The sequence below is a fragment of the Ursus americanus genome, chromosome 30 (genome assembly GCF_024610735.1).
Source record: "Ursus americanus isolate L20-20 chromosome 30, mUrsAme1.1.p, whole genome shotgun sequence".
In the NCBI taxonomy this organism is placed as follows: Eukaryota; Metazoa; Chordata; class Mammalia; order Carnivora; family Ursidae; genus Ursus; species Ursus americanus.
Genome location: NC_142156.1, coordinates 15,629,291 through 15,655,883, shown reverse-complemented (window position 1 = coordinate 15,655,883; position 26,593 = coordinate 15,629,291). Strand labels below are relative to the sequence as shown.

At 46.7% G+C, this 26,593-nt stretch overlaps 1 protein-coding gene across 1 annotated transcript in view; it reads left to right on the top strand.

The window, feature by feature from the left end:
- Nucleotides 1–26,593, top strand: part of RPH3A (rabphilin 3A) — a 199,171-nt gene that overhangs the window by 77,535 nt on the left and 95,043 nt on the right. Inside the window, exon 4 of the mRNA XM_087857336.1 lies at nt 21,512–21,633. The gene's annotated coding sequence lies outside the window, so the exon portion shown is untranslated. The remainder of the gene's footprint in view (nt 1–21,511; nt 21,634–26,593) is intronic.

Here is a 26,593-nt window from a genome sequence, read left to right as displayed (position 1 = left end):
TTTGAAATTAATTGTCTCAGCTAACCTTGTTGAGATCTAACCATGTTACGTTTAGTGCATAAAAACATTATCTCCTCATTGGTGTCTGGTGGGATGCGAGGCCTGCCCTATCCTCTCCTGAGAAGAATGTAATTTTTGCTGGTTTCAGAATTCAGATGGAGAACTGAATGGTAGTGGGAAGAACTCTTGGCTTGCAAGGCAGATTTTAAGAACTCAGGTTCTAGAAGCAGCCCTGAAGTTGACTGATTATGTAGCATGGGGTTAGGCTGTTCTCTCTGAACACTTGCAAGGGGGTATGTCCTGAAATAGTTTTAATTACATAAGTGATATAGAAATAGCTTTTTATAAAAAATAAAAATGTACAAACAAAGCTGATATCCCATTTGACTGTGGCTCTTCTGTGCTCCTGAGTATCCCATCATTTGTTAGATGTTTATATTTCCAGATAATTTTCTGTGCATTTGTGTATAAATATGTATAGTATTATATGAATGTGCATTTTACGTAAATGTACGATACTATGACATTATAACTGCAACTTGCTTTTTCCATTCAAAAATGTCTAGGAGTCCATTCCATGTCAGTACAAATAGGTTTCTTATATATTTTTTAAAAGATTTTATTTATGTATTTGGGAGTGAGAGAGAGAATGAGAATGAGCCAGCGGTTGGGGGGGGGCAGGGAGAGGCAGAGGGAGAATCAGACTCCCCGCTGAGCAGGGAGCCCAATGTGGAACTCGATCCCAGGACCCTGAGATCATGACCTGAGCCCAAGGCAGACGCTTAACCGACCGAGCCACCCAGGTGCCCTGTTTTTTATATTTTCAAATACTTCATGCTATTTCTATGAGTCAGCTTGAGCTGCTGTATCAAAATACCATTGACCCGGGGTTCGGTGAGGGGTGGCGCTTATAAACAGGCATTTAAATTTTACTGTTTTGGAGACTAGGAAGACCAAGGTCATGGTGCTGGCTAATTTGATTCTGGGTGAAAGCCTCTTTCTGGCTTCTCTCGGCGCCCTCACATGGGAGAGAAAGAGAGAGAGAGAGAGCCTATTATCCTTGCTTTTTCAACTATATGATACATCTTAGACTTTCTTCCATTTTAATTCATATAAACTTGCCTCATTTATTTTCATGGTTGCTTAGACTTCTGTAAGGATGTCCCATAATTCATTTTATCAGCATCCTATTGGACATTTACACTGTTTGCAGCCTGAGGTCACAACAAGCAATGCTATAGTGAATATTCTCTCACATCCATCTTTGGACACATGTGTGAATAAATATGTAAGAAATTCCTGGAAGTGGAATTGCTGAGTCAAAGGCATATGCATTTAAAATATTGATAACGACGTCCAAATGGCCCACTAATGGAATTGCATTAATTCTTACTTCCACTAATAGTATATGAGAGTGCTCATTTCCCCACATGCTCATCAACATAATGTGTTATCACATTTTTTTTATCTTTAAAATACTCTCATAATTACAGAGAACAAACTGGTGGTTTCCAGAGGGGAGGGGGTAGTGGAATGGGCAAGATGAGTGAAGGGGAGTGGGACGTACAGGCTTCCCGTGATGGAATGAGAAAGTCACGGGGATGAAAGGCACAGCGCAGGGAATATCGTCAATGGTACTGTAATAGCGTTGCTTGGTGAGATGGTGGCTACACTTGGGGTGAGCATAGTGTGATGTACAGAGTTATGGAATCACTGTGTTGCACACCTGAAACTAATGTAACACTGTGTGTCAACTATACTTCCATAAAAATAAAGAGTAAAAACAAATAATAATAGTAAAAAACCAATACTCTCTTCTACTTGTGTCTTCAGTGTTGGTTTTCACACCAAGAAGTGAGCTCTATTTAGTGAGTTATCAAGTCAGTTTAGTGGGTGGAAATCAGCATAGAATAGAACCTATTGGAGAACATCGCTGGTGGTACGTGGAAGTGTTTTGTGAAACTTTTGCTTCGGTCACACATCTGTGTGCATGCATGTCGAGCTGGGTTGTGATGCAAAATGTAGTTCTCACTTGCGGGTCTTGGCTTAAAGTCTGAAAAACACTGCTCTACAGTGATGGTAGCTACTGTCTAGAATGATCTTCTCTGACTCTAAAATTAAAAAGAGAAAGTCTCTGCCCACTCCCATCCTCTCTTGCTGGCAGTTCCCCTTTCCCTTTCATCTCTGGTGCTGTCCTCTCAGAAAAATGTGATGCAAACCCCCTTCAGCCCTTCTCCTTCCCGGCTCCCAGTCCCACCTCGTCTCCTGTCAGATGTGAGCTGGTATAGATGGACTTCTCTGAGGGCCTCGGGAGGCTGGCGCAGCTGCTGACTTCACTTCACAAAGGAGAGCTGCTCACACTCAGGGCAGAGCCGTCCTCATGGTCAGGGGCTGTCCTGCACATTCAGGGCATTCAGAATCCTAAGCCTGATACTAAACACCAGGAGTGTCTCCTAGTCGCTGCAAAAGAGAAGATGCCCCTTCCCTGCTTTTCTGAGCTCCAACACCTCCTTCCCCCTGCCTCGAATCCATACCACCCCTAATCTAAAATGCTCACCATCTTTGCTGCCCTTCCTGCCTATGGGCCTTCTGAAGCGTGATTTCCTCTGAAACACTCTACACCACACTCACTGCCTACACCCCCCACCCCACATGCTGTGTGGCCATGTCTTCTCATCCTTCACGTTTAAGTATGGCGCATCTGAGGAGGCCTGCCAGTCGGAAGCCCTTCCCTCATATCACTACCCACAGCCGCGATGCTGTTCTAGTTCTCATGTATTCTCTGTATGTGACCTGAATCTCCCTCTAATGTTTATACTTTCTCCAGGAGGCACCCGGGTTGTCCCATCCACTGGTGTGTCCCCAGGGTAGTGTCTAATATCTAGAAGGCACTCCATAGATGTTTCTAGAAAGAATGATTTATATATGTTTTCATTTAGTCTCAGAAGAGGTACTGATGGACCAGTGACCATTTTCTGAGGGTACTAAATAATCTTTCTCCCTGTGGTGACAGGCTCTTTGCCATCTGTGAAGTGATAGTCTGAGGAAATTCTGATGAATTGTCCTAGGCAGGCGAATCAGCCAGGGGCCTGGCAGGGACAAAGGAACACTCAACCCAGAAAATCTGCAGAGTATGAAAGGGCTATTTACGAAGATGTAGGCGGGGTTTAGGGAATCTGCCAGATTGGGCTTTAGGCCAGGGACTTGAACCAGCAGGAGAATGTTGCCACCTCTAGGTATTAAGGGGCGAGGAGAGAGAGAAGTTACCCGCACCTTGAGAGAGAAAGTTGTGGAGACGGCCACCTGACAGGGGCTGTGTGGCATTTGGCCAAGGGAGTTGACCAACCTGTGGTGACCCTGCAGGAAGGGGGCATGGGAATAAAGACCCCCAAACTCTCTTTCTCCTCACACTCTGATCTCCTGTCAGAGCCTCCCATTGATTAACCCAATGGGCAAGGGAGTCCAGTGATGCTGTGTATACATGTCAGCTCCTGTGTGCCTGGGGGGGAGGAGGACAAGGAAGAGTAACGAAAGATGGATGAAACAGTGGTTTATCTCAAGGGACAGTAATGGTATGGCTTTGAGAGGCTGTGGAGTGGAGTAGTTAAGAGCGTGTGTGCCAGAGCCAGAGTCCTTGCATTTAAATCCTTCCTCTTCCACCCCTTAGGTATGTCAGCTCTCTGAGCCTCAGATTACTTAGCTGTGAAGTAGGAATACCAGTGGTGCCCCCTTCATAGACTTATGTGGGCATTGAATGTGTTATACAACATGTCAAATACTTACATTAGTGAGTGACATATGGTAAGTGCTCAATCATTATTAGCTCTTACTGTCATTTAAAACAGTCTTCTCCTAGGCTCCTACAGAAATTTAAAGGGGAGGAGAAAATGAATAAGACCTTTTGTTGAGGGATGGGGCTTTGCAGAAGCAAAAGGAAGTAAAATATAATGACAGTGGAATTGGTTCCCTGGTGTGAAAAAGATCTCCCTCTTCTTTTCCATTGTGAGACCTGACCCCAGCTTTGAAATTTTGATTGCTAGCACAAATTGAGTTTATTTATTTTTTCTCACATTCAGCACTGTCATCTTTTTTTTAATAATCTATAGGCTGATGGAACATATTTGAACAGAGATATTAAATGAGTTTTCATTCACTACTTTGAAATGTTTTCATCCCCTGAAGAGAAAGATTAAAGCTCTTTACAGCAGGTAGATAGGGGTGTATTTTTCAAAAAAATTAAAGTTGATATTCAGCATTCCACACAATCTTCCTTCATTTCCTGGCATCAGTGGATGGATGTCCATTTTGTTGTCCACATCACTACCAGGTCACAGTGAAAGGGGAGCTGGAGTTGGGGGAAAGCTGAGGCTGCTAGAAAGGAAATCAAGGAAAAAAATCTGCTTTGAAAAGCACTGGGGAGAGAAAGGATACTGAGAGGTACAAAGCATGCCTGACAAAAGAAGATGACATGCTGTGAAAAATATCTATCTCAATCTTGATGATAGATAGATAGATAGATGTAGAGGTAGATACATAGATATAGATAAATAGATATTTTGTATTAAAATTTTTTAATCAGGGCAGAGTTTGGAATGAACAGAGAAATCTCTCATACATGAGAGACAAGTTCTGACTGTCAACTGGCATACAAAGTGTTATGATGGTGAAATGTGAGCAAAATATTTATGAGGAGGGAACACTAAACCTGATTCATCTGGCAATGTCCTGGACACTTCTGAGAGCACTGAGCTGAGAGTCTGGAGAACTGGCTTCTCCCTCTGGGGCTCCCTCTCACTGGTTTGTTACCCTTCCAAGACACGGAGCTTCTCAGTCTTGTATCCTGATCATAGTATTTCCACTGCTTACCTTGCAAGGTTTGGGTTGGTGAGTGTGAAATCCTTTGAAGAATATGGAGTTGTATAAGGAACATAGTATATGTTTAAAATGTAGTAATAAGTAAATGCTAAGTATCTATTTTACAGTGTGCCAAGGTGATTACTTTGAGGAGGAGAGAAAAAAACAGTGCTAGATGTGTAAGAAAGTAGAGAGGAGCTAGAATTAAACTATTCTAAGACATTGTCTTGGAGGAGGGTAGAGAAGTAGATTCATTTTTGATGAAGTCACATATGCATGTTAAAAAACAGAAGGTAACCACTGAAAGAATAGGAAGAAAATGCCTTGGAGAGGTGCTGACAATCCTGAGTCCATCTTTGACTCTCCATCTTGTTCATGTTTGCTCTATGACCTCCCTTGGGGCTATGTGTTCTGGGCTCTTTGGAGATTAATATACACACATTCGAAATGCCCGCCAAGGCTGGGATTGGAGGAGACTTGTCTTGGATCTGTTGGCGGTAACAGCCTGTCCTCTTCCTCGTGAGCAGGTGATGCCACAAGATCTAATTAAGGGTTAGCTGTCAGGTGCATGCTAGGCCTTTGAGGAGCATGCAAACCCTTTGATCTCACTACAGTGCCCTTCTGCGTGTCCCCTCACACTATAAAATCTGTGGACTAGGTCTGGACTTTGCAGAGAATAGCTATGCAGCTGCTGTGGATCATTTTACACCCTGTCCCTGCCCTGTCAGTAAGTTACCTTGAATAAAACTTTTGTAGACTGTATGGAGTCACCTCTTTCATTTTCTGGTCTCAAAGTGCCTTCTCAGTTTGGGGGATACTTTTCTGTCTTTCCTTCCACCTTCTAACAAACATCCCTACTGGCAAGGGGAGAAGTAGAATGCCAGGGAATACCATACAAAAAGCAGGGCAAACAAAGAGCACAAAATAAGATAATAGAGGAAAATTCAAATATATATTTTAATGTATATACATTTGAATATATATACATTTATAATAAATATAAATGGTCTAAACTTGCAAATTAAAAGATAGAGATCAAAGGTGGGGTATGGGCAGAACCCAGCTATACTGAACACAGAAAAACAGAGAAAAGTTGAATTGAAACCTGTTGCTTTTCCAGGGGCAGATTATAATGGTGTCAAACCCATCTTTTTTCACTTCCTGTATTTCCTCTTTTCTCTATGGACTTTATAATAGGGCAGGGATTGAGTTAAACTGGTTGGGGAGAAATCAAGGGTGGCAGAGAAAAGAAATGAAAGGGGAATTTATTTATTTTTTATTATTTCTAAAGATTTTATTTATTTATTTGAGAGAGAGAGAGGAGGAGCAGAGGGAGAGGGACAAACAGACTCCACACTGAGTGCAGAGCCCGACATGGGGCTCGATCCCACAATCCTGAGATCATGACCTGAATCGAAATCAAGAGTCAGCTGCTTAACTGACTGAGCCACCCAAGTGCTAGGTACTGTGCGGGGTAATTTTGAAAGACACTAAACTCATTTAGGATAGAAATATACATTCTGGTATGGATTATTAGATGCTCAAACTATCATGTCAGACAGACCTAGATTTTGTTTCCAACTCTTTTATTCATTCATTTACTCCTTTATCTGATAGTTGTTGAATACCTACTATGAGCTAAGAAGTTTGCTAGGAAGTCACTTTAATCCCTCTATGACTCAGGTTCCTCATTGTATCAGTCTGTTTTGACAATAAACAGGCTTTTGACCGCAAAACCTCAGTGGCACATAGCACAAACACTTATTCCTGCTCAGTAGTCGGTGAGTTGCCTGGGTAGAAGTGACAAACTGGACAGAGTTTGGCTAATCATTCTGAGCTTACTTATGGGCTGTGGGTCTCTGGGAGCTGGCTGGTCAAGGATAGCCTTGTCAGGGCTCAGTTCTGTCTCATGGGGCCTCTCATCTTCCAGCAGGCTTGTTTGGGCTTATTATTGGGCAGGATTTCAGGAGGTAGAAGTTGAAAGGTTCCCTTGAAGTCCAGAATCTTGGCATTCTATTGGCCAAAGCAAGACAGAGGCCAGCCTGATTCGAGGGGCAGAGAAATTGCCTTCATCTCTGGAAGGACAGAGCTGCAAAATCATACTGCAATGTGGAGTTACATTGCAAAGGCTGTGGGTATAGGAGAAGGAAGAATTAGGGCCACTTTTGCAACCAGTCTACCACAATTGCGTTGTTATGCAGAGATAATATTAGCACCTATCTGTTTGAGTTAATTGTGAGAATTCAGTGAGATCATGCATATAAAGCAGTGATTTTGAGCCAGGCTTGCAGAAGGTGCTCAGCAAATAATAGCCATTACCTCCGCTGCTGTTGCTGTGATCATTAAGGTTATTGTTATTATTGATTTGAGTCCTCATCCCTGGACGTCTGTTCGGTGCAGTTCAGAGGTTCAAATCCCCTAGTAAGCTTTGCTCCTACATGCCTGATTGCTTTTCCCCTTAATAAAGGAGCAGGTCAGTTGATGGAAAACTTCCTTGATTTTGCGAATACAGATGCCACTGTGTGTTAGCATCCTTTGGCCATTAGCTGTCAAGGCAGTCAGGGCAGAGCTCTATTTAAAGAACATGTAGGTGTCTTTGCTTTTTGCCATCAAAACCGTGCCAGGGATAGAGATACATCTGAAAGAGGGGCAGAAGGGTCCTGATAGGAGACAGACCTTCCATTTGCCATTTGCTTTTACTCAGGAAAGGGGAATTAATTGCATAGTGAAGTTAGGGCTCCTTATGTCAATTAATGATGCCTCCAGTTAAACATCAATGGTTTATTATGTATTTTTATTTCCAAAGGAGAGAGAGCAATCCTTGAGTTAGAAATACCTCACAGGCCACAGGGCTAAATTTGGCTAAATTCTGTAGTCCTGTTCACAGTGCCTCAGCAGGCTGGGGCTCTCATGTTTAGCTAAGAGAAAAAGGATTATTGAGTCTTGGCTTTGTTGGGGTTCTCGTCTATTGCCAAACAAAGAGTGGCCAAGATATTTTTCACTATGTAGGATCATCCTTAACAGTGGTTGATATTACGGGCCTGATATCAGCCTGCCATCCAAATGGGAACATTTGCAAAAATAATCCACTTAGGGAGAAGAGCAGAATGAATTTATTGATAGACATACCCACAAATTTTAATTTTTTAAAAAGAAGGGAAACACTTTCTTCTGAGTTTCTCCCAAAACAGGAGAAGAACCAGAGATGAAATGTGTTTATGATTCATCAGAAAACAGATTTTATTTCTCTTATTTTTAGAAGTAGCTGTCTAGGTACTGGGTTCTGTCGAATGAGAGAGGGATTATATTTGGAAATCCTAATTGTGGAGAGGCTTTCTTTAAAAAGCAGCCTAAAGCCAAACTGGCTCCCACTGATGCTTCTTTGGTTGTTTCTTTTTTCTCTTTAATCCTTCTGACACTCTGAAAGTGGTTCACACATTGAATTAAAAGAATCCATTTTGTCCATCCTTGATGTTTACTTGACTTTGTAGCTCTTCTCCAGAAGCCACAATCTCTGGTCCTCACTTTGAAGAATTGTGTCAGGAAAATTATGGATTTAATTTTTTTAGTTGGAACACTCAACTCAAATAGACTAGAGCAAAAAAAAAAAAAAAAAGGAATGTATTGACATACATTATAGACAAGTGTAAGAGCTTCAGGCATGGCTGGATCCAGGTGCTGAAATAATGGTATCAGGAGTCAGTTTCTCACATCCCTCTCTCTTTTACATTGATTTCAGTCTCAGGCTGGAGGGTAGCAAAGATCTCTTCAGCGGCTCCAGGCTTGTACTCTACCAGCTTAGCAGCCCCACTGTAAAAGGTATATTTCCTTCCTAAAAGCAGTAGCAAAGTTTCAAACAAGGATCTCTTGGCTTGCATCAGGTTACATGCCCTTCTCTGTACCAAACATTGGCATTGTGGCCAATCCAATGGAAAGATTGGTCAGGCTTGGGCATGTGCTAGCCCCTGGAGTACAGGGAGTCATCAGCTCTATCCGGATCTCATGGACCAAGTATGGGCATGAGGGTGTGCTTTACTTAAAGGATAAGTAGGAGCAGGGACATGTGTGCTGATCGGGCAGAGGTAACAGATTATTTCTGGGATAATGTTCTGGTCTGGGTCCTCCCAATAGGCAGACACCAAGATGGGACTAAATGAGCAAGGATTTAATTAGGGGAAACACCTATGGGAGAGAATAGGAAGAGTGCCAGGAAGCCGTGGAGAGCCATCAGACCCTGAGTGAAGGGGAGAGGGAGAGAAGGATGGGTGGGGATGTCTTAGACTCCCCTGCAGTCTAAGGAAGCTTCCACAAAGTGTCAGGAGTCCTCCAGCCACTGCCAGAGGAAGGCCTGTCTCCCTGGATCAGGCCTGTTTTAGTATCCCTGCTGCACTCAGTTATTGGCCGGGAGCAGCCCATGGGAAGCGTGGCCTCGTTTGCACCGATGAGTTTGAGAGTGTAGCAGCTGGGGCCCTTGGTTAATTAAGCTTCCTGTAGCTGGAGGTCTGCAAGGCATTCTCATGGCTGCCACAGATAATAACTCACAGTTATGAAGTACCTCACAGATTAAAAGATGCTGTAATAGTTCCCAGCTTAGTTGATCCCTGTTATGCAAACAATATTATCATCACCTTCTCCCATTCTACAGATGGGGAAGGCCAGGCAGGAGGGGTAACGATTTGTCCCAGGTTGCTCCACTAGTCAGTACAGAGCTTGGACTCAGAGCTTGACCATTGCCTCCCCTACCTATCATACCCCCTCTGCACTGGGTTGACTAGCATCCCCCAAAGTTCATGTCCACCTGGAACCTCAGAATGTAACCTTGTTTAGACATAGGGTCTTTGCAGATAGAATTAGTTAGGTTAAGATGAAGTCATACTGGATTAGGGTGGGCCCTAAATCCAATATGACCCTTGACCTTATAAGAAGAGATGAAGACCCAGACACAGAAGAGATAGGGGGACGAAACCATGTGATGATGGGGCAGAGACTGGGGTGGTGCAGCCATGAGCCAAGGGATGCCCTGGTCTGTTGGCACCCACCCAAAGCTAGGAGCAAGGTGTGGGACAGCTTCTTCCCTACAGCCTTCAAGAGAGAGAGTGACCCTCTCCTGACACCCTGATTTCGGACTGCTAGTCTCCAGAACTATGAGGGATTAAATCTAGCCATTGTCCTAGCCATCCAGTTGGTGGTAATTTGTCACCACAGCCCCAGGAAATGGATACACCCTCCTAAGAGAACCTGCCGTCCCTCTGGTTCTCTCTGTTTGTCTTGTGTGAGCCTGCCCCCCACCCAGCCCTATGGGCACTGCCGAGCCGCTGAATCCAAAGCCACAGAGCTTCTGTTCAGATAGCAGAGGCCCAGAATGATGACCAAGAAGACTTGGATCATATGCAAGTCCAAGGAAAGTGGCTGGAAAAGAGACACTGTCATGTCGACATCTGGACCCCCTGATAGGAGGTGATGAGAAGGGCTTTCACCTCTGTGGGAGTCTTCCACCAAATCCATAGCTCCAATCTAATCCTGAGAACCATCAGACAAGCCCACATGGTAGGGGGGCCATTCCACAGTACCTGACCAGTATTCTTCACAAGTATCAAGGTCATGGACTGAGGAAAGACTGAGAAACTGTCACAGATTGAGGGACACCAAGAGACAGGATCAGGTGGTGACAAATGTTATGCAGAAAATGAAAATTGGCAATGAGAGGGCAGTGATCAGAGAAGGCCTTTCTGAGGAGGTGACCTAAGCTAGGACATGAATGACAACAAAGGAACCCACCGTGCAAAGAACAGGAGGAATTGAGTCCAGACAGAAGGAATAGCTAGTGCAAAGGCCCTGAGGTGAGAACAAGCTTAGGTGCTTGATAAACAGAGCAAAGGCCTAAGGCTGGAGTATAGCGAGAGAGGGGAGACTGTAGGAGGCAGGGCAAAGAGGCATGGGGTGGGAGAGGGGGGCCAGGTAAAACCTTTTCTTTTTTTTTTTAAGTGCAATGGGGAGAGACCAGAGGAGGTTTCAAGAAAAGGAATGGCATGCCCTGGTTTGACTTTGAGGCTATACTGCTGGCCATGTGCAGCGAATGCCTTGTAGGAAGGTAACTGCCATTGTCCAGGCAAGAGATGATGGTGGCGGGGAGGCTGGACCTCGGACTCTATGAGATCCATCTCTGAGGGGGTTTCTCTTTCTTGCAGCCAAACATGTGCTGATTATGACTCAGGACCCCTGATGCTACACCTCAGTTTCCCCTCTGTCAGTGAAATTAGCAAAACCTCCCTTTAGTACATTTTGCTTCCTTTATTCCTTGTCTGTACCCCCTTTTCTCCCTTCTGTGTGTCCAGCACCCTCATAATATCTCTCTTTTGGGGGCCCACCTTGGCCTGATGTCTGAGAAAACACCTCATGATCCCTAGTTTTCCCCTTCTTCCTTCAAAACTTACTTATCCTGCGTCCATTCTTTGAGAGGCTGATAAATGTCATCTTGCTAGACTGGAAAGGGGTATTTCTTCCAGATAACACTGGCATTTTTATGGTGGTTTTTTTGCCTTCAGACCAAGCAGACATTTGCTGAACGTTTTCATTTCGCTGAGTTCTGTGCTGGGTCCTTTTGTGTGTTTCAGTCCCCTTTGATCCTTACAAACTTCTAGGAAGGTAGACCCCCTTACTCCCACTTTACAGATGATGATGGAGAGACTCAGAACCTCTGCTCTCTTTTCCTGCTGCAAATTATGGGAATATCAGGATAGGTCCATGAGGAGAAGTGATCTTGTTTTGATGTCTCGCAAGGCTAACTTGAGAATGATATATAAATGCTTATGAAAAGTACCCTCTGGAACTTATCTGGTTTCCCTGAAAAACCAGTAGGCATTTTCAAATGCAGCCAGACTCATGTCCCCTGAGGCTTTTTCTCTCTTTGCTTCCTGTGCTTCTAGAAAGGGCTGGTGTGAGGTTCCTGGGTGTGCTGTCTGAGTGAGCAGGAATGTTCCATGCGGCTGCAGCCTTAGAAGCATCAGCTCGGGCAGGGGATATGCAGCTGACCTCCCGTGCAGCGATCACGCCTCATCTTTTCTCCAAGCCTCTTCTTCCATGTGGTCAGGGCCATGAGAGGGGCCGTGGGTGAATGGGTGGCCTGAATTTCTTTCTGCTCCATTTCTTTGCAGTTTCCTGGGTGTGGTGATGATGGTGCCAGGCTCGGTGAACTATAGCCATCTGGCCCAGAGGAAGAAAACCTTTGATCCAGGAAATAAATGGCTGGCAAAAATAGTGCCCCTTTTCATTCATTCATTCATTCAATCATTCATTCATCCACTATTTATTTGGTATTTATCCTGTTGTTAAGGACATAAGAGACATATGTGGTCCCCTATCCCCAGGAACTGATATCTGGATGTAACCAGCAACTCTGATGCTCATCTTCCGGGATGACGGTCTATTCTAGGTCCTTCTAACCTTGTTCACGAACAGCAGCCTCTGGAAGGCATGGGGCTCCTCAGAGAATCCCATTCACTACTGACATGAACCATTTATGATAACTAAACCTGCAATTTAGGGTGGTCCGATGTCTCCCCCACGCGGGGGATCTCAGTGGAAAGAGACAGGCTGTTACAGTGCCTGAATTATGTGCTCTGGGGGCGGAGAAGAGGAGGGTCCAGCCGTGTCGGGAGGAGTCAGGAAAGGCTCTTGAGAGTGCGGACAGGTGCCCTGTGCTGGGCGCAAGCAAGTCCTTAAGTGTTTGTTTGGCACAAGCGTAGTGCTTGAGCACATGGGGTCTGACATAGGACAGGTGTAGACTGAGTCCCTGCTGGTTATGTGGTAATGTATGAGTCTGAATAAGTGTCTTATTCTGTCTGAGCCCCAGTCTTCTCATCTGGGACGTGGAGATCAATCCTAGGACTTACTCTCCAGAGATGCTGTATTTGGCAATCTCCTACATGTAAGGAAGTTAGCTGAAGTCTTGGGAAATTGCTGTTATCATCCTTCATAACTTGGGGGGGGGACTACCAAGGATCAGAAAAGAGAACCTCAGGGTGGACTGGTGTGATCAAAGAGGTCTCCCTGAAGGAGGTGAATTTCGAATCTGGAAGCTTGGCAAGAGAAGGGATGGTGTCACTTTTGCGTCCTTCTGTATCCCTAGCATCTGGTATGTGAGCTTACGTTTGTTGAGTGAATAAATGAATGACTGGCCAGGACTTTGAAGGAGGGATAGAGTGTGCATGTAGAAGGACCTACCCTGCATTTCTCTCTTCCCAAGGACCCTATTTATGAATGGGATCAAACTATATATACAATCCTGTAGTTTTTTTTTTTTAAGTATGGAGGTTGCATCTTTTCAGTGTTCTGTCAAGACTACCCCAGCGTGGGGCTGCTTCTTGGCCACTGGTATGGACTATACCACAGTTTATTGAAATGACCCTCCCATTGCTGGACAGTCAGGTTGTTTCCAATCTGTCATTATTATAAGCAATGCTGTGATGCTAATCTCTGTGTATATGTCTAATTATGTCCTTAGATTAAATTCCTGAAGAGTCTAATGGGTCAGATAGCAAGTGTGTATAATTGTTAAGGTTTTGGACATGTAGCCCTGGATCATCCCCCCAGGAAGGCTGTGACAGTTTACTTCCCCCGGCCAGCTAGCCTGACTGCTACTCTGCTGCCTGGCACGCCGGTCCCTCTCCATCTCTGCACCACTGTGCACTGCCTCTCCCGCTCAGCCCAGTGGGATTCGTGGGGAGAACTAGCCTCTCCTTTTTCAAGCCTGCTGGATATCTGTCGTGTCACGTTAGGATTACGTAAGAGCGATGTTGAAAAATCTCCTTGGAGGAAAGATGCTCCCCAGATGTTGGAGTGAGGACTGGAGTAGGGAGGGAGAAACGCTTGGGGCGCTGAGAGGCTGGGCACGTGGTGTGCCCCCTGCCACCCACCGCCCACCCACTTCCCAGGTCTTCTGCAGAGATAACCTTGTTCCTCCTCTCTCCACCACCACGTGTCGCAGAAATACGTGTCTTCCCTCCGGCACGCTTTCCATGGCTCTCTCCTAGCGGTTGCCACTCTGTCTGTGTTGTCGTTTGGAGGTCTCTTTTCTAACTCTCCCACTGGCCTGTAGCATAGAGGGATGGAGTCTTACTCTTATCACAGTATCCCCACCATCTGGCAGAAGGTAATGATAATAATTGTGATAGTAACAACAACAACTCATGTATTGAGCGTTTACTATGTGCCAGCACTTAATGGACTATACCAAGCCCTTTACATATTTTGTCTTTTTGAATGATCTCATAAACTAATGATGCAGGTATTACTCTTATCCCATTTTACAGATGAGGATGCTAAGACTCAGAGAGGTAAAGTGACTTGCCCAAGGTCACACAGCCAGTGAGTTGACGAGGTGAGACTCAAAGCTAACTCCCTTTCAACCATTCTGCTACGAGCTTGGGGAGTAGCTAAGCCCCTAAATGAGGAGCCAGCTCTTCCTCTGCTCCCTCCCCAACACTAGCTAATGACTAGGACTTGTTGACTGAGGCCTGGAAGAATTGAGGAATCTGGTTTGTTCATTTCAGGGAAAATGCCAGAGGGTTTTTTTGGAAGAGATCTTTGAAAGACCCAGTAGGAAATAGCTCTGCCTCTCCTGACCTCCCCTCCTCCAGTCATGTGCCTGCCATTACTTTATTATGGATTCATTCCTTTTAAATCACAGCTTAAAGCTACTTTTGGAAATGTCAGCCCCCTCCATCCTTAATGCCTTGATGTGAGTCCCATCTATGGAGCTTTTTTCTCAAGTGGCTCTTCCTCACTCTACTCTTTTTTCCCACTTGCCCAAATTCAACCAGCTCAAATCTTACTCCTCAGGCAGGTTTCGTGGCTTCTTCCAGCTTGCTCAGCCCTCTCCCTGTGGCTGGCAACTCTGGCGTCGATCGTCTGGGATGATGACCTGGCCCAGGTCTTCCTAAAATTGTTCATTTTGAAGATGTGGGGCTCCTTGCAGGAACCCACGAACCACTGACATATGCCATTTATAACCATGCAATTTCTGGTGGTCAGATTCCCCCTGTCTGAGATTACAGCAAGATAAAAGATACAGGCATCAAATGTTCTAAGAATAATTCACTTATTCAACATTGCCCAGACGTCCAGTTTGTTCTGGGCCCTGAGAACTCAGAGATGCACGAAACTGAGCTGTGTTCTTGGACTATTCGGTGTGACGGGAGAGCCGGTCATGGGGGCCAGACCCAGGGGTGAGGGTTAGCTGCATTGTAGAAGCTCAGATGAGGAACACACGTATGGTCCCTCTTCAATCACTAGTAGTTATTTATTCTTTATAGACCAGAAGCAGAGTCTGGAGGGGACCCGGGAGAGGGAAGATCCTGCATTCTTCCTTCATTTTCCTGGCATAAGACTTTGCTTCTGGATTTACTGGAATAACTGAAGCGGCCCTCTGAGAGATGCAGTGACTACAGGGAGGGGAGTTAGGTGAACCCAGCACACCCAGAGGGCAGACTTCAGGGCAGAGAATGCCATTGAGGTGCCAGAAATATAAGAGAAAAGCAAACTTGTTTTTGCCCTACATTCTATCAACTTAAGTACGTTTGTATACAAGAAAACATTATGTCGCTACTGGAAATGGAAATACGATATTTTTCTGATGCAATTTAAAATAAACACGAAACTTTCAGACCTTAAAAAAATATGTATCCACAGACCGCCTCACATCATCTTTTGTCTTTCGGCCCAACGTGTATCACCCTTTGGAAAATGCATCTTTTCAATAACAATCGTCACAAAAGCGAAAGTAATATATAAAGATGATACACGTAGGGCTTCCTGTATCTCAGGCACTGTTCTAAGTGCTTTTACATATGTTTGCTCGCGTGATCATAAAGACAGCTGTGTGAGGAGGTACAGTTATTATCCCCCACTTTACAGATGGGGACACTGAGGCACAGGGAGGTTTAGCAACTTCCTCCGGGCCACAGTGTCTATGTCGTAGAGCCAGATTGGAACCTAGGCAGCCTTACCCTAAAACTTGGCCTTTTGACCATTTCATCACTCTGTCTCTGCCCATGTCCTTTTCCCAGCACCTCTGGTAGTTTTGGGCTAGATGCTTCACTAGACTGTGCAAGGAGGAAAGGGACACTTGTTCACGTCCCTTAGCTCAATGAAACGTCCTGGCCACACAGGTAGGTAGGTGGGGAAGGTATTGTAGTTCCATTTTAGAGTCGAGGAAACTGAGGCACAGAAGATGCAGATGACATGCCCAAGGTCACACAGCTGGTGAGTGGGAGAGCCAAGAATCAAGCCCAGAGCTTCGGAAGGCAAGCCCAGCTTATTTGCTCTGCCAGCACCTTGCCTGGTAACACCGAGGTGACTGATTAATAAGTAATACTTGTTGACTTGTCATAAAAACTTGTCTCGCCAAGTCCTGCAGCGTCTTTTCTGTAATTACCCTATTTTCTCCTAAGGGGGCTAACAGGCTTCCCCAAGACTTGCCTCTTTCTCAGTGGGAAGGGATTTTTTTTTAAAAGATTTTATTTATTTATTTGAGAAACAGAGCTCAAGTGGGGAGGGTGAGGTGGGGAAGAGGGAGAGGGAGAAGCAGGCTCCAGCAGGGAGCCTGATTCAGAGCTCGATCCCAGGACCCCAACATCATGACCTGAGCAGAAGGCGGACACTTAACCAACTGAGCCATCCAGACGCCCCTTGGTGGGAAGGGATCTGTTGGGGAACTTAGGCCGGTCTCCAGCCATTCTCTCTTTTTTTACTCTCCTGTCTCTCTGCTCCATTTACTTGTTTTGTCTTTGACTGATCCCCCGTGATGAGTTGTGCTCTTGGAAAGCTGCCCTGTGACATTTCTTCCCTTTTGTGTTCCTGTTGATAGCGTTCCCCGGAGGCTCTCAAAGAGAAGGAGGGAGTGGAGGAAGCACAGCGTGCCCTGGCAGTGCCACCCGGACGCAGAGCCTGGTGGTCCCGCTAAAGCTTTGAGCTCGAGTCCTTTCTGTTGTAGGGCCTCCATCTGTGTGCACATGTGTGCAGGGGCACGTGTGCATGCATGTGCACATACACGTACACACACACACACACACACACACTGTATGGTTTAGAACACTGTGATACGATGGAAGTACTGGGTCCTCTGGCCCAGAGGGAGCTCGGTTGAGATTGCTAAGGCTGATTTGCTATGGGTTCTCATTGTGGGTTCCCCTGGCAGACGTGCCCTATTGGTTTCCTGTGGCTGCTATAAACAGAACAACAAAGTGAGTGGCTTAACACAACACGAATTTATTATCTTATAGCTCTAGAGGTCCTAACATCAAAGTGTTGGCAGGGCTATGCTCCTTTTAGGGGCTCTAAGGGAAGATCTGTTTCCTTGGCTTTTCCAACTTGGAGAGACTGCCCTCATTCCTTGGCTTGTGGCCCCTTCCTCCATCATTAGGGCCAGCACTGTAGGGTTTTCATCCCTCTGTCTCTCAATCCTGCACTCCGACATCATCTCCTCCCCTACCCTCCTCCTCCCTTTCCCCCTTGTGAGGATTCTTGTGCCAAGCCAGGATAATCTCTCCATCTCAAGATCCTTAACTTCATCATATCTGCAAAGTCCTATTTGCTATATAAGGCAACGTATCGACGATCTCTGAGGATTAGGATGTAGACATCTTGGGACCATTATTCTGCCCCATTTGCCAAGTGAAATGGGAGCATTCTTTCTGTGCCACCTCCGTACCCGTCTCTCGGGAGACAGCGCATCACACTGGGGCCTGAAACTACTTTTAGATTCACAGCCTGAGCTTTCCCCTCTTTGTAGCTGTGTTATCTTGACCTCTCTGGGCCTCATTTCCTCATCTTTAAGATGGGTAAAATTTCACTGTGCTAAATTAAAGTCATGAATAGCATTGGAGTGATAAGCATGTCACTGGGTGAATAATGAACACCAAAAATAAATGGGAGAGACAGTTATAATTAGGGATGCCATATAGCATGATAGTTACTAACTCAGAGGGCCTTGGTTCAAATCCCAGTTCCACCACTTATGAAGGAAATGGCCTCGGGCTAGTTGCTTAGGCATTTGAGTCTCAGTGTTCTCATTTGTAAAATGGAAATAAAACTATTACCATCTGAACACATAGGATTGTTGTGAGAATGAAATAATAATAACATGCACATGAGTCACCCAGAACATAGTGGGTGGCTTTTATGGTTATAGTTATAACATCACCAGCATTGCGCATCCTCCCTGGGGGTGACCGAGAGACTTAGTGGGCTGCCTCTGGCCTCAGCAGAGCAAGGACAGGATGGGGCAGCTTGCTGAGTCCTGGGGCCTGAGAAATCCCACGGCACTGCTCCATCCTTGCGAGGATCAGATCCTGGCTGGGCTGAGCCTTGAGGTGTCTGGTTTCGAGGTATCTCCCTCCTGCAGAGCTGTTGGAGCTTACAGCAGCAGTCAGTTCTTTGAACCAAGAGCTCTCCAGGAGCTCCCAGGACAGACCCAGGGTTTAGAGATGGTGACCAGGGCAGTGCAGAGGGTGGGGCAAAATCCCCAGAGAAGGTGGGGCTAGTTCCTAGATGGCATGGTCACCAGGGAAGGTGAGGAACTCTGGTTTCAACCATATTATCATTTTTAAATTTTGCTGCAAAACCCTGTTTCAATGAAGGCTTGGGCAGATGCCCAGTATGCAAAACATTTAAAAGCACAGCTGCTCTGGTTGAAACCAGGATGTGTGTGGGGGGCAACTCAGGCCTCCTTTTCACCCCACCAGGGGCCTCTAGGGGGCCCAATTTGAAGAAGAAAACTAACAGGGTGGCAAAAACACAGGCCTTGGAGTCAGACAGACCTGGGAATGCATCCCTGCCTCTGCCAGCTGTGAACTTTGGGGTTTCAGTTCACATGCTCGAACCTCAGTCTTCGCATCTGAAAATGGGATGATAAATAGCACCCACGTCATGCACTTGTGTAAACTGGAGCTAGTGTCAAGTGCCTGGCATAGTGCACAATAAGTATCTAGGCATTTAGCAGGTGGTAGCTATTTTGATTTCCTAAGGGAGATCTGAATTAGAGACATCCTTTCAGAACATGTGCCTAATCCTGGAAGCCGTGAGGTGGGGTAGATGTTCCTTGGGACTAGGAGCCAAAAGACCTGGGAAATATTGGGTCCTGATTCTACAACCAGCATCCTGTGTGACTTTAATCCCTGTCTTATTGAATCACTCTTCAGATGTTTATTGAGGGCCTACTCTGTGCCAGACACTGTCCTAGGGGCTGAAACATAGGCCCTGGCACCGGAAAGGCCTAAGTTCCAGACTCAACTCTGCTGCTTCCTAGCTCTTTGGCTATGAGCAACCCACTGCCCCTCTCTGGTCCTCACTTTCTCCATGTGTGAAGTGAGGGGATTGAACTTGTGTCATAGGGTCTTTCCAGAAACGATTCAATGAGATCCTGCCAAAAAAAATTATAGAATATATTTGAACTTGACTCTCAGAGAGAGACATTCTGAAGCGTGGGCTTCAGAATCATACAACCCTGGGTTTGAATTCTGTGGCTGCCACTTACTGTGTAACCTTGTGCAAGGGACTTAATTTCTTGAGGCTCAGTTTCCTCATCTATAAAATGGGAGTAATGATAGTTTCCTCAAAGGGTCATGGCAAAGATTGAAGGAGCTGATGCATGTAAAGTTTGTAGGAGAATGGCTGGTGCATAGTCAGTTCCCAGTGTGGTAGCTGCTGTCACCACTGCCACCACCGTAGTCATTGCCATCATTGCCAATTGTCATCTCCTCAAACGGTCACAGTGAGGATTGAGGGAGCTGATACATGTAAGGTTTGTAGTAGAATGGCTGGTGCATAGTCAGTTCCCAGTAAATGATAGCTGCCATCACCACTGCCACCACCATAATCATCGCCATCATCACCATCATCGAGATCAGGGTGGTCGTGAACATCTATGAAGTGAAGCTCTGAATGATTGCTAAGACTCTGACATATTGAGTCCTGCTCTTCAAGGGGAGAACTAAGTGACAATTGTAGTCGCTTGCCCTGGGCCATGTGAGTGGGACACTTTAGAGGAGGGTCCCCAGTAGAGAGAGTTCTCCTTCACTTTTCAGGTCTAAACAGATCTTGGTCTGCTTGAAATTTCCTTTCCTTTTCCCATAGTAAGCAAGAATAGGACCCTTGAGATCTGCAACACTGGAAGCTGTGGGAATCAATTTCTCTTTGTATATTTCTCCTTTTCATGGCTTTATTTTCTTGTTCATACAGTGATTTCATTTCAGATCTTTTGGGGATGGGTCTTTGGCCAAGGCTCAGTTGTCTGATTTAAACCTCCTATAATCTCCCAACTTCATCCCTCTCACACCACATGCTGAAAGGTGAGGCTTGGCACGTACCATCCTGGGCTGGCTATCAATTCCTTTCTCCCTTGGTCAAAACATTTGAATTGTAGGAGGTTATGGTATCCTCGCAGCCCACAACTTTGATGTTGTTATTGTTGCTTTTTATGTTTAGGAAAATTGGATAGTCATATCCTCATTTTACAGTTGGGACTTGGAGACATTAAATGACTTTTCCAGGGCTGTATGGGGGCCAGAACTTGTTCCCAGAAATCTGTCAAATGCTTCTTCAACTAAGCCCCTTAGAAATTTACGTTTATTAAGCCTTTCTTGCTCTGAATTCTGAGGCATTCAAGATACAGGTCAGAAATCTGAAGCAATGCAGGTGAGGCCAAGTCAGCTGGGCTGAGTTTTGGGGGTAAAAACCACTCGGAGACTCCCACACTGGGGTCAGACTCTTCCCAGCAGAGAGGAGCAGTGAAGTTCTGGGGGCGTGTGTGGGAAAGGGGCTGTGAACTTACAGCTCCTAGCTCTGAGAGTGAGCGACAATATTAGAACAAGTGTGTGGTAGGGAGGCTGTCACTGACTTCACTGTGTGATATCGAGAAGTCCCGTTCCCCCCCCCCCACTACTCCCCCTTCTCTGCTGGAACCATCCAATAACTTAACTTCGCTGCCTGAAGGTTCGCTTCCCGCCCATCCCTCCGCCGCCGCATGTTAGCGCTGTCCGCGGTGCTGATCGCCAATCTCCTGATTGCCGTTTCGACCAGCGGGAATCTCTGGTGCGCCCAACCTCTCCTCCTGGCCTCCCACCTCTCTTTCTCCAGGCACCTCGCACATAAATCACGAGTGGGAGGCCGGCTTGGTTCCCCTGCGCCGGGAAGCTGCTGCCCCCTCCCTTGCTCGCACGGGGTTTTGCAGCAGCGGTGGCAGCTGCCACTGACTCGGGCACTGGGGAAGCAATTGATTCGTCTACTGCTGGCAGCCTGGAGTTGCCTACACGGACGGACGACAGAGAGAAAGAGAAAGAAAGAGAGAGCAAGAGGGGGTGGGGGGAGAGGACTCGGAGCGGAGCGAAAACCTTCATCCATGTGGAGGGCAGTCTGAGGGAGCTACTGTCTTTGCCTTGTCCACTGACTGCTCTGAGTTTTCTCATCTTCTGGCAGTGGTATTTCTTTTCGTCTTGGTCCTGCATGATTTAGGGGTAGTTGCTGTGTGTGTGTGTGTGTGTGTGTGTGTGCGCGCGTGTGTGTGTGTGTGTGCGTGCTCACGAGCGGGCGTGTGTGCATGCTGGTGCTTTGATTTTATTTTGGGAAGAGTAGGGGAATCAAATGAACAATTTTCTTTCAGGCACCTCCACTGAGCTTTCAAACCAAGTCATCGGGACTTAGTATCTTGCCACCCCGGCAGGGAAGGGAGGAGTTGGCAAGAATTTGGCTCACCCATTCCCTCTGCATTCCTCTGGTGTGGAGGTAAGTGCTATTCTTCTCAATTGTGTAAATGGGCTAGGGGTATTGGGATCCCATTTGGGATGAGGTGCGTACATGAGCCGGTGGGATAGAGAGTAGGTGGGGGGGAGGGGTGTCAAGGAATGACCACATTTATTTGCCCACATTCCGCAGTGTTTGATCACCTAAGCGGCACCCCAAAGCTAAAGGAGATTTTGGCTCAGTGCCCAGGGAGGGGGTAAAATATGCTCCTGTTTTAGGCAATGCGATCAAAATTGTGGCTTCTGCCCAATTTACCCTCTCCCTTGCAGCAGAAACTGTTGAAAGTAGCCAGCAGTTCCCTGAGTGGATTAACCCTTCATGGGCTGGCCAGCCTGCATGGAGGGTCTCTGGATGTTCTGCTCTGTGGGTGGGCATCTTGGCCCTGTATGGGAGAGGGTCATCTGAGGCTGAAAGGTTAACCCTTGCTGAGGGTTACCTAGGCACACCAGGTGAGGCTTACGTAGGACAGGGCTCAGACGGTACCATCTTCCAGGTACAGCTGAGTGATTCAATTGTAATGATTTTTGCAAGCTTGGCTGTTCTAAGCTTCCTGAGATGGGAGATCTGGGAGCCATGAAGGACCACATTTTGCTTGGAATGAGTGGTCAGGAGCCCAGAGGGGAGCAGCCAGCAGACTGCTGAGCTGACGATGTTTTATTTTCACAGGTGGTGTAACCTGTAAGTGATTGTGTGGGGGGTGCATCCTGGCACCAGCCTGGGGGGACTCCATCCTGAGCAGGCACAGAAGGGAACAGGGTTTGCTTCGATTCTGGGGAAGGACCCGTTTCTGGCTTCAGATCTGTTCTAGGGCAGACCAAACCCCGCTCTAGTTTCTTTATCTGAAATCCTGATGGGATAAGCCTACACCAACCTGTTAGTGAGTGCAAAGTCAGGTTTCTTGTCACTGAATCCAAAAACTCACATTTAATTTTAAAACACCTTTGCTGCTAATCTGTGACCCATCAAAAGGAGATTTCTCTTTGCATTCTGCCTTGATTACATTTACCTTTCTGGAAATGAATGTCCTTATTTTTAGCATCTTCACTATTATCTCAGGGGCCACTTCAGTCTTCTGCACCCCCAAGGATTTCTCTGCAGGTTCTTATTCTTGGAGGTGGGAGGAATAAAACATCAGCCCCAGAGACTGGCAAGCCTGAAATGTAAGCAGGGCCCACTCAGTCATTTTCTCCAGTCCCAGAGCCAAGTGGGGACGCTGAAATCCCTGGGGCATGTGTCTGCTCAGGGAGAGCATGTGAGGCAGAGGGGGTGGGCTGCTTGGTGGTTAGTGTCAAAGACGAGTCCTCAAAATCCCACGCTTTTCTCACTGGGTGACCTTGAGGAGGAAGTTGCCTTAGTTTCCTCCCTGGGAAGCTTCAAGTAGGAATGATTGATGTGAAGAAATTTGGTTCAGATAAGGAGCCAGGAGATCTGGCCATGGGTAAAATTTAAAATACTGAACTTTGGCATTCACTGGTCAAACTGGACAATGGCTGGGGCCCTGGAGTGGGGGCTCTTAGGAGTTCCTTGTTGTGCTAAGTGTTAACCCTTTAATTGCTGGATTGTGGGGAGGTTGGGGGGAACTAGGAGAGTATCAGGGGAGCCCCAGGGGCCTCAGGGTAACATCACCATCTGGTACAGGAATATTTTAGTGTTTTAACAACTGGTTCAGCCGTGCAGAGCATGCATGCTAACCCAGCTGAGTAGCGGGGACTGGGTTGTTAACATGTGGGTGCTTTGAAAACATCTCCTTGCTGCTTCTCAGCCTTACTTCCTTGGGGGTGGCTAAGATCCAAAAGGCTGCCCTCCCTCCTCCCCCATCACATCTGAAATGGTGCATTGTGGTGCACCAGGGAGAGGGAAACAGAAGCTTCTGGAAAGAGGCTTGGGCTTGGACCAGGAGACCTGGGTCCAGCCCCAGCTCTGCCTCCCTTTCTGGGCCTCAGTTTCCCTGTATGTGCAATGACGCACATGGTCTAGGTGACTCCCAGTCCCCTTGCAGCTCTGAGGTTCTGTGACTATGTGATAGGAGTGTGTGTGCAGGCATGCTTCCAGGAAGGGTGTCTACTGTGTTTGGGAATTCATCACATGTGCCGAGGAGGTCTGTTTGGGGTGAGTCAGGATTGGGGGTCTCTTGTGAGAACTTTGCTAGGTTCCTAGAATCTTGTGCACAGCTGGAGAGGGGTCTGCTTTATTTGTGGCCTCAGATACATAGACATACAGATATTGTAGCATTTGAAGGCTCTATAAAGACTTATCCCGGGGTGGCACTAAGGACCCCTTTGAGAACCTCCACTCTGAAAAGATGCATATTCACACAAACACACAACACCTGGGGACTCATGGACCCTTCCTGATGCTCATCTGAGCACCTCAAGTTCAGAACGTCTGATCTAGTCTGATCCCTTCGGAGGGGCCCAGAGAGGGAAAGCAGTTTATCTAAGACCACACAGTAAATCATGGCCAAGCAACATACACATCTGCTGTCATGAAGCCAAGGCATCATCCCTTTCCTCCTGGCTCTGGCAGCCCCCACTTGCCATCCCCCCACCCCAGCTCGATACGGAGGGAGACATTCTGCGGTGTCTCTCTAGCCCGTGCTGGTGATTGGGAAGCATAGCTGTGGAGATAAATGTGGGCACTTCCTTTCTCACTGGTGGGAGCGACGCAGCAGCCAGAGGCTCTGCAATTCTGAAAGGTGGCCTGGGAAGACTCACCAGCTGGCTCTGCCTCTTCCCCTTTCCTACAGCTCCTGTACATCCTGGCCGCCTGTCCGAGCGTGAGTTCTTGTCGGGGTGGCTGCTCCGGGCGTGTCTTTGTAGGATGTGGTATTTACTCTTTATTTACACCCCCCTCCTCCACGTGGGTCATAGGGAGTTTATGACTTTCTACTAAAAACCACCATGACATTCGGTCCTATCTTCTGTTCTTTATCCCCTTCCAGTGGGGAGCTGGTCGTAGAGGCAGATGAATCAGGACTTGATGTGAAGACGATGAGAAGCGAACAGTGTGGTGGATTTCTGTTAAGTGCCGAGGCTATAACCTGGGATAGAAAGAAATCCGGGACCCAGTAGTGGTAGGCTGGAGCTGATGAGCTTACATTATTCAGCTGCTACCCAGGATGGAGGTCTCTTTGTGCTGGGACTATGCAGGAGGCACCACAGAACTAGGCACCTCTCCTCCTGTTCCCCACCCCCATCTGCCTCCTTAACCAGCCATCTGAGGGGCTGCAGTGTGGGACTCTGGAAGAAGCCAGACCTGAGTTCAAGTTCTGACTCCAGCACTTCCTTGCTGTGTGACTTTGGGCAAGACCCTTAGCCTCTCTGAGCCTCAATTTCCTCAGTTAAGTATATTAAGATAGTACAGCAAGATAATAGATCCCGGGTTTAGATCCTTCCGGTTGGGTCACTTCACTTCTTGGAGGCTCAATTATCAATTTGTAAAGTGAAGATACTAAAGGAATTGAAAAAATTTTGAGGTAAGGCTTTCAAAGTACTTAGTACTGAGCCTGGGGGTAGTAAGTAAGGAAAATATGTTAGCCGTGGGGATGACGTTGGTGATGGTAACAGTGAAGTCACCCCGGACTGAAACGGGATCGGGGGGAGGTAGAGGAAGGTGAATCCTGTGGGCCAGTTGGGCAGCTTTGGGGCCTAGGAGAGAGAAGACTTCTGGTTCTACTTCTTCCCTATGTGGTGTTTGTGCAGTTGCTGGTGGTCCCTGGGACCTCAGTTTCTTCATCTGTGAAATGGGCCTCATGGCCTCCTTTCCTTAAAGCCTGTGAAGCCCCGAGGAAGCAGGCCCTGGTGAGTGCAGTGGTCAGGCCCTGGAGGAAGGGGACTGGAGGAGAGGCCTTCCTGACTCCTCTGTCTTCTTCTGAGGTTTTTGCTGAATCATTCCAACTCACCAGCTCAGAGCCCGTGAGTTCTTCCTAGGAGACCCGAGCTTTCCCTGCCGTGAAGCTACTGTCTAGGGCTCCGGAGGTGCCACAGGCAAGGTCGTTAAGGGCCAAGGCTGTGCATCTCCATTTTTAAAGTCAAGGTTAGCACGCGACAGTTGTTTAACCGTAACCTGCATGCACACATGCATGAAGAAATGAATGAAACCTCAGTTGGTTGATTAGTGGACAGGTCAAGTTGAGGAGGTGCCTTTGACCTATGGTCCAGCCCGAGGTCTGCATACAGTAGGCACTTAGTGCTTGTTGGTTATGATGAGTCATTGGTGCCGAGTTAGAAGGACTTGGCTTCCATCTCGGGTCTGTCACGCCAAGGCTAGGCCTATCTCTCTGCTGCCAGAGCATCTTTGATACTTACTCACGTACCGTACATTTGTTGAGTACTTACGGTATGCCTGGCACCATGGTGGGTATTGGGAATAAAATGGTGACAAAGACACCATCTCTTTGGGGACTTGGGTTAAGTAAGTGGCTGCCTACAGCATATAAGCTTTGAGGGGTCGTACAGAGAGAGGGCTTCCTTGGTCACCCTTTTGGGGTGCTTTCACTCAGCTCAATGACATCTGAAAATCTATTATTAAAGCTTCGTTTTTTTTGTCTTAAGGCCTTGCTCTTGGACAGAGAGCAGATGCTTGGGATGGGATAGCACATCCGGCCTTATTAGTCATTTACACTTTACTGAGGAGAGGTTGGAAAATCCCTTCCAAAAAGTGAGGGAAGAGCTTTTTTGGAGGGGGGAGTGGCATATGCACGCACTGAGCTTGCAGGTAAAAGAAGGGACGAAAGGCAGGAAAGGCACATGTTGCTGGATTCACCTTCTGCTGGGGCTAGAAAGTTCCCGATGTCTAAGAGAATCCAAGACAGATTCTCGGGGTGTGCCTTAGACCCACTCCATCAGACATTGAGTGCAGGGCCTTGAGACCTGTGTTTTCACAAACCTCCACTGCTATAGATAAAGGACTGTTTTTGAAATGCAGAACGCTTTTACAGGCA